Source organism: Aedes aegypti, chromosome 3, assembly GCF_002204515.2.
Source record: "Aedes aegypti strain LVP_AGWG chromosome 3, AaegL5.0 Primary Assembly, whole genome shotgun sequence".
Taxonomy (NCBI): domain Eukaryota; kingdom Metazoa; phylum Arthropoda; class Insecta; order Diptera; family Culicidae; genus Aedes; species Aedes aegypti.
In genome coordinates this window covers 59,030,742-59,039,734 of record NC_035109.1, presented here as the reverse complement: position 1 = coordinate 59,039,734, position 8,993 = coordinate 59,030,742, and positions in this window count along the sequence as shown.

Genomic DNA, 8,993 nt, shown 5'->3' with positions numbered 1-8,993 from the left:
TATTTATTTTATTTATTTGGTTGTACATCAATGAACTCGATAAAACCTCGCCAACAATATATTTTGTTTTCGACGCATTCACCATTAGCCCGACTCTTGTTGCTTCGCGTTTATGGCGGGTGAACAAATCTGTCACTGTTTCGAATTTTCTCCCAACAATATCCAAGTCGTCCGCGAAGCAAACAAATTGTCCGGATCTCGTGAAAATCGTACCTCAACTGTTAAGTCCGGCTCTCCGTATGACACCTTCAAGCGCAATTTTGAACAACAGGCACGAAAATCCATCGCCCTGTCGTAGTCCCCACCGAGACTCGAACGAACTGGAGTATTCGCCCGAGATCTTCACGCAGTTTTGCACACCGTCCATCGTTGCTCTAATCAATCTTGTGGGCTTCCCGGGAAAGCTGTTCTTATCCATGTCTCTACATGGCCAATACTGTCGTATGCCGCTCTGAAATCGATGAACAGATGGCGCGTAGGTATTCATGGAATTTCTGGAGGATTTGTCGCATGGAAATGATTTGGTCCGTTGCACTATGGTCCAGGAATCAGTTTTACGCGGAAAGATGCATTTTGAGCTTTAGAATGAAACATTAGACAAAAACGGTCTTCTACAAAGTTGTTTGTATTAGTTAAGCCCTTTGTTTGATGTTATTGAAAATAAGGGTGGACCACATTTTCATAGAAATTGTGTAACTAACTTTCTTATTTGTAGAAATTATATTATACATGCTTCAGCAAAGTTGTAGACCATTCAATTTCAAGTAACTTTGCCAAAAAAAGTTTTTTTTTTGTATCTCTTAAATTGACCGATTCAGAGATTTTTTCCTACGGTGACATAGGGTGGTCCGAACAAAACTGGTTTTCTGGCTCTAGAGTTTTCAATTCAAATTTCTCATCAAAGTAGTCTAAGAAACACTTTTAGAGCTTTAAAAAATGCGTTATTTGGTGAGTGAAGAAACTCGCTATCTCCTTCCGTTTAGGAGTTATTGTTGTTTTTCTCTCAAAAACATGCCTACTTTGATTGTGAATATCTCTGATTGGGGCAAACATAAAAAATAGCTTTTGACGGCATTCAAAAGACAAAATAAAATTGTATATTATATCAAAAAATTACAGATGTGTTATTTTTGTAACTATAATAAAACGTCTTGAAAGTCAAATATTTTTTATCACAAAAACTTCAATAACTTTTGAACTAAAATAGATATCAACAATCTTTTTGCATGAAAATTTGTGTTTTGTTAAGTTCTAAAAGTCGTTCATGGACGACTTTGACGAGAAAATAATATTAAAAAAACTAGAGTTGAAGAACTTATTTTTGTTGGACCACCCTGCGATGATTAGGAAAAAATGCTCTAGATTGGTCAAATTTTGAGCTACAGAAAAACTTTTTTTGGCAAAGTTGATCAAAATTTCAAGTTCTACCGCTTTGCCTAAGAGCATATACCAGTATTTTTGCAAATAAAAAAGTTGATTATATGATATGGGGTCATGCACAAATTACGTCACGCTCCGAGGGGGGGATGGAGTCAAGTCAAGCGTGACAAGCCTTACAAAAATTTTGGAGGACTTATACAAAAAACGTGACAAAGGGGGGGGAGGGGGTCAAAAAAGTTGAAATTTAGCGTGACATAATTTGTGTACCATCCCTATGTGTGATATTGTGGACCACCCTAGTTTCAAATTACACAGTATGTAAGCTTACATTTTTAGAAACAATTTTGTAGTAGATCATTTTCGTCTAAAATTTCATTTTCATGCCCAAAATGCAAAATAATAAAGAAATACATACTATGAAAATCTTCAAAATAGTTTTAGAGCCCTATCTTTCTTATTTCGGATTTATCGTCAAAGCGGTCTATGAACGACTTTAAGAACTTAACGAAACGCAAATTTTCATGCAAAAATATTGATGATATCTATTTTAGTTCAAAAGTTATTAGAGTTTTTCTCCTTTGTTTTTCAAGGCATTTTATTAGAGTTACAAAAATAACACATCTGTAATTTTTTGATATAATATACAATTTTATTTTGTCTTTTGAATGCCGTCAAAAGATATTTTTTATGTTTGCCCCAATCAGAGATATTCACAATCAAAGTAGGCATGTTTTTGAGAGAAAAACAACAATAACTCCTAAACGGAAGGAGATAGCGAGTTTCTTCACTCACCAAATAACGCATTTTTCAAAGCTCTAAAAGTGTTTCTTAAACTACTTTAATGAGAAATTTGAATTGAAAACTTTAGAGCCAGAAAACCAGTTTTGTTCGGACCACCCTATGTCACCGTAGAAAAAAAAACTCTAAATCGGTTAATTTAAGAGACACAAAAAACTTTTTTTGGCAAAGTTGCTTGAAATTGAATGGTCTACAACTTTGCTGAAGCATGTATAATATAATTTCTACAAATAAGAAAGTTAGTTACACAATTTCTATGAAAATGTGGTCCACCCTAATTTTCAATAACATCAAACAAAGGGCTAAACTAATACAAACAACTTTGTAGAAGACCGTTTTTGTCTAATGTTTCATTCTAAAGCTCAAAATGCATCTTTCCGCGTAAAACTGATTCCTGGACCACTGTGCGTTGTCGAGCGGCCGTCGATGAAACCTGCTTGATAACTTCCCACGAACTCGTTTGGTATAGGAGACAGACGACGGAAGATAATCTGGGATAGCACTTTGTAGGCGGAGTTTAGGATAGTGATTGCACGATAATTTCCACATTCCAGTTTGTCGCCCTTCTTGTAGATAGGGCATATAACGCCTTGCTTCCACTCCTCCGGTAGTTGTTCCGTTTCCCAGATTCTGACTATCAGCCGATGCAGACAAGCGGCCAACCTGTCCGGGCCTATCTTGGTAAGTTTGGCTCCGATAGCATTCTTGCCAGCGGCCTTGTTGTTTTTGTGCTGTTGAATGGCATCTTTAACTACTCCCATCGTGGGAACAGATTGGTTTCCACTGTCAACTTTGCTGACGTAGCCATGGCCTTCGCTGTCCTGATCTTCTGTGCCTGTGTTCTCTGCGCCATCCAGGCATTTATCGTAGTGCTGCTTCCAGCTTTAGATCACCTCGCGTCCGTCCGTCAAGATGCTCCCATCCTTATCTCGGCTGTAATGTGCCATGGCACGAAGCCTTTGCGAAATGTGTTGAGCCTCTGATAGAACTTCCGCGTTTCTTGAGAACGGTACAGCAACTCCATCTCTTGGCATTCCACTTCTTCCAGGCGGCATTGTTTTGTTCCGGAATAGGCGGGTTTGCTGTTTCCGCTTCAATCTGTATCGTTCCACGTTTTGCCACGTACCATGCTGCAGCATTGTACCTAGGATTTTGGACACAATCAACAGCGTACACAAGGATATCAAGTTCACCCACGAGGAGGGGAAGGTGGGAAAACCGCTGTTTTTGGATCTTGTCATCAGGGAAGAAAGTTCATCTTTCAACTTCGAAATATATAGGAAGCAGTCTTTCCACACGAACATCAAACACGTTGGGTACTCGTGTTTTTGTACTCGCTGCGAACCCTGTCTTCGTGTTCAAACCGAAACCACGAAGCGGCTCACGAACCAGTACCTAAACCCGAACTTATGTTTGGAGTACCAAAGTTCAAACCTATGTTTAGAAACCGGTACAACCGCACAGTACCGTTTTGTCTCAAATTCCAAACAGACTCATATTCCGAACAGTCGGCTTTTGTATGGCAATTTGGTTGAAATGTTTCGCTGAAATATGTCACCAAATTACCAGTTAATGGCAGTCATTTGCAATTCAATTTTAACGTCTTCTAATATATTTCATATTTTGGGAGTAGTAATGATTCTCTAGTTTAAGACCAGTAAAACAAGCTCAGATTAATTTATTTGTTAAATTATTCATTTGTATATGGTTAATTTGTGTAATTAGTATGAATAAACGAGCTGTAACGTGAACTTTCATGCGATTTCTGGTTGTCTGGGTAAATCAAGGTGTTCGGAATATGTAACGGAATGAACCCAGTGTTCGGCATTTGATTCAAAATGTTGTTCCATACTTTGACGTAAAAACAATAGTAATCAAGTTCAAATTAACTATTTTGTCGGCACATCCAACAGCTAACAGTAAGACTTTGCGAAGAAATAAAAAAATCACAAATATTGACGAATTTATTGTTATTAGATGCATTTGAAGTCACTGTTGGCCTTAAGTGTTCGGAATATGAGTCAAAACGGTAGAAAGATGCGAACCCAAGTTGAACATCGGTAATGTTCATAGGAAGACTGATAGGAAGCCTACAAACACCCAGCGATTCATCCCCTACACATCGAATCATTCGTTCCAACATAAGATGGCAGCATTTCACCACATGGTCCATTGGATGCAGACTCTACCCCTTAGCGAAGACGGAAAGACTAAGGAACTGAAATACATTTTCGAGACGGCAAGGATCAATGGATACAAGGAAAAGACGACAAAAGCCATCATCGACAAAAAGGAAAGACAGTATATTCGGAGTGCTTTGAAGACACTCACCGCTAACACCGAACCAATGAAGAGAGTCTCCATCATATACGACAGACACATCAGCAATCAGCTCCGCCCAAAGCTAAGGAATTTCGGAATCGATTTGGTGTTTTCCAGTAGAGACAATCAACTTAAGACTACGTTGGGCAATTGGCCAAGGTCCACACATTTTTTTTAATGAACAAAAGACCACGAGAGAAATGGGGGTGTTCTGATTTATGCACAGGATAATGCACAGCTCCCTCAAGCAACTAGTACTATACTAATTCAAATCAAAAATTTATTATTTTTGGTTGACACCTGTATTTTAAAATCAACTGTAAAGCGGTGGTGTACAAAAATCAACTAGTATACGCTACTGAACACGTGAGGTTAAATACACGTCTAGTAAAAAAAAATTTAGTTGAAATCAAATTATATAGTATATTCAGGTTTAGGGTTAAAAGTAATTACCATAAATCGTCAGTTTTGCAACTATCCAAACCCGCAAAACTGGTGATGGAGGAAGTGATGCAACATTAAAAACATCTAATTACTAGCTTACTCTGTATAGTCCACCACCGAAACAGACCCTTTCCATCATTTCCTATTTATACCAGCTTAGAATATTCGATCCATCGTCTTTCGAGTAGAACCGCTCACATCGCAAGCAAGCAATTATGATCCACTGCTGTTCCACCGGTAACAATCCAACAAATCGTTTTTAATAATTGAAACCGCTCGTTTTCCACCGTCTGCATTACCAACTGCAGTTGCCCGTTCACCGTAAAATCCTATTTGTATGCGCACCGATTCCCTTTCCATGGATGCCCAAGTTCTTGAAAGAACGATAACGGAGAACTCAACGCCACCGCCACTGAAAAGGAATGCAATTACACGATTCTGCACCTCACTTCCGTCGTCGTAGTCGTCGTCTTCGTCGTTTTCCAAGTTCCGTTCCGGGCCGTTTCGACCTGGCAGTGGCTCAAGAGGTGTGAATTCGTAGCGCAACTGCCTCCTCGGAGAGCAACCCGCCGTCGTCGTCCTCAAATCTGCATGTTCGGATTTATCCAACAGGATACCTCTGCAGCACTGCACAGGAACAACAGGTTCCTGTGCAAGCTCGAAACTACCAGCCAGCAGACCAGAGCCATTGCGCGGATAAAAGATGCATGTGCAATTGCGAATGAATTTTCATCGCCAAGATGGATTCTGCTCGGCTGAAGTGAAGCAACAGTATGCGAGTTAAAACGGCATGTAGCTGCAAATCCGACCATCCGTATCATTAAATTATGCAAATGAGTCGCATTAATTTCGCTTCGTCTTCAAACTAATTTGTGGTAGTCAGTTATCCTTTGCCGTCATCGAGATGTTGGGAGAGAGATATTCTGACTGCAGTTGGAGCAGCCTGCACGCTAATCTACGGAGCCATTAATTCTGAATGAGTGTTTTTCTAATGAATCGTTAATAATTTACCCTCGGCGACGTGCGCTGACATCAGTTACTTGAAATGAACTGTGCACCGAAAATTCTCGAGATGGAACAGCTTCTGTGTTGATGCATTCGTCGTCCTTTGAATGCGAGATTAGCTTTGGCCTAATTTTCAGCACGATGAGAAGTTGTCATCAATGATTCAAACTGTCATATGGTATCTGTTTTCTCATTTCAGATCGGATCACTTCACCCATAGGACCCAGATGGGATTGGACTATTTGAAAGGGCTGCTTGGACACGTTAGGAGTTAATTATCAATATCAGTTTACTTTCAACGATTAGCCTAGATAACAGTGTGGAGGGTCGTTAAAGGTTATTTCAATTGACTAAGGATTAACACTTTTGACTGCCTGCTCCGGTGGTAATATTCCACCTCACAGGTGCTTAATTCATGGTGATGCGGCTTTATGCTTACCGTGGTTTAAATATCAGGGTTCAGAAGGCCGGCTCCAGAGGCACGTTCCCCGCCATTTGGGAGATTTGTGCTGTCGCCATATTTTAGCCTATTTCATCATCTATCCGATTGGAGAGGAAAGGGAGGGGAAAGATGGGAGGAAATAGGAGTGGGGTCAACCATGTAGGAAAATTCCTCAATCGACCACCTTGGGAGCGCGTAACATCTGCAATAGAACACGCAGTTGATATTTGCTATCGCAACACCGTCATTTGAGATAGAGACTACTTCTTGGATTGGATATCGTCTTGTCCTCCCTATAGCTGCTTGCTGTTGAGAGCTATCCGCCACCCAGTTCCCGTTGTTGGCTGGTATGCGGTTACTTTCGTATTGGCTGCTTTGATACTCCGTTTGTACCCGGATATTTGATTCCGCCCGTTAAGTGCCCGTTGTCTACTCTGTCGACTCATAACTCAGCGATTTGCGTACAAATCTCTTGTCCTATGGCCTTCGGTGCCGCATTTTATGCACATCTTTTTTTTTGTCGGGACCATTGCAATTCCACCGGCCACCGGCAGCCTGATCGCCGTCACCTGGGTGCCCTGCGGGCCCTTTCTAAGGTGGATGGCCTCACTGGCTACGTCGATGTCACACTGCTCTTTGAGTGCAGCCGTGTATTTCGCCTCCTCTGTTTTGATAATGAGGGCCTCGTCTAAGTTCCATCGTTTCGCTGTTTCCGGCTTTTTCTATTCTTTCTTCTTTCCGACTCGTATCCACGGGTTGCTATTGCTTTGCACCCGTTGTTCCTGTGGAAGCTCTGACTGGTTAGGTCTAACCCTTGGCTCCTTTTTTTTCGTCACGTATTCATCCGCGGATGGTCGCATCGCGTATCGAATAATATAATCTGATATATTCGCGTTGTCTGCGAAGGAAAGCACTTCAGTATGGCACGACTTAGTGTCTTTTTTGCCTTTGCCAACCTTGCCAAGTTGAGCCTTGGCTTTCTCATTGTCAGGCTTTGCAGCTAGGACTGATTATCACAATTTGAGCAGGCCTGTTTAGAAGTCCTTGCCGATATTGCTTTTGATGATGACATCAAATTGCTCAGCAGCCACCTGCATCTTCGAGAGGTACTTCCTTCTGCGATCCATGGCCTCGATTAGTCCCGGACCATCAATCACTTCACCTGTTGCACTGGGGCGGCCAGTGCCTGCCGTCGTCACAATGTCTATCTAGGATTTTGCCCATATTAAGTTGATGTTGATCACCTCCTTTCTTGGCGGGAACCTTAGCCGGTTGTTGATGGGTCTCCTTCACATTCCGCTAGTAGTTTGTTTTGATAGATCATCTTTTATGGGTCCCCTAAAAGCCGCTATCCATCTCCGCTGGAATAGTCGCCTTTGTGACCCCATGGTTATCTACAGGGGCCATGCTTGACATAGTCCTTCATGGGATACTATGCTCATAGCTGGATAGGCGCAAGTCAGGTAATGGCATCTGAACGTACTGCACCAAAAGCTTTCAAGATGGTACAACTTATGCGCCGCTGCATTCCTCGTCACTTGAACGCGACATTATCTTTGGCGCAGTTTTCAACATGATGCGTTGCGAACTTGTCATCAATGATTCAAACTGTCATATGGCATTTGTTTTCTCATTCCAGATAGGATCAATTCACCCGTATATGTAGGACTCATATGGGGTTGGTCCAATGCACGTGAATTCTTATCTCTAATATCAGCTATGCGTTTCAACAGTGGTCCGTCCGGTCGGAAATGGGTGTGTGTGGTGTGATATCCAGTCTAATTAATTCCGCTCTGTCGGTTTGGTTGTCGCCAGTTTGGAAAACTTTCTCCCACCAGAGCCAGTGGGGTTGGAAAAAGGAGCGCTTTGCGTGTTCATTGGGTCAGAACGTTGACAGGCGGGAAAGTTTTCGTCCGATGCTGATCCGAGGGATGGAGACGATCCGAAAGTTGTTATGTGGCAACCGGATAGAAAATACATTTGCATAATAAATCAATTTAAAGTTAATATCTATAGCAAATAGACGTGCTGAAATTGAGCCTCGGAATCCAAACTCGCTCCGAAGTGATGGCGGAGAAACGGGTGTGCTTGGTGTTCAGTGCAAGTTGAATCGGGTTTTGAGTAATGGATGTGGGCTTTTCTCCCTGGGTTTGGAGCAACTTTGTCCGAGGCGCAGCGTAGAATGCTCTTGTGGGGAAATTGAAAGTCATTACCATTTGCGGCGTTGGTTTGAAAGTTTTGTTTCCCATCTAGCGTGAAATAAATTTAAATGTGGATCAATTTCAATTATCAATGTTTTTTTGGTTTGGGGATTGCTTGAATTGAATGAATACATGCAAATTTCCAAGGTTTGGGAAACCGATTCAACTCGTTGTAAGTAATTTTTAAGTTGTGATTATCAAAAATCAGATTATTGTGTTTGTAAAAATGATAAGATGCTTGTTGTGTTGATGCTATATTACATTTGAATTTAACTATTCTTTATTTGTTTAACTTGAAACATAACATTTGGTTATTTTATAAAGTTTCAATATCTTACACTTTTTTTTTTTTTTTTTGAGTGACCCTCCGCTCTCCCCCACACCAGAAAGCTCAATGTCTT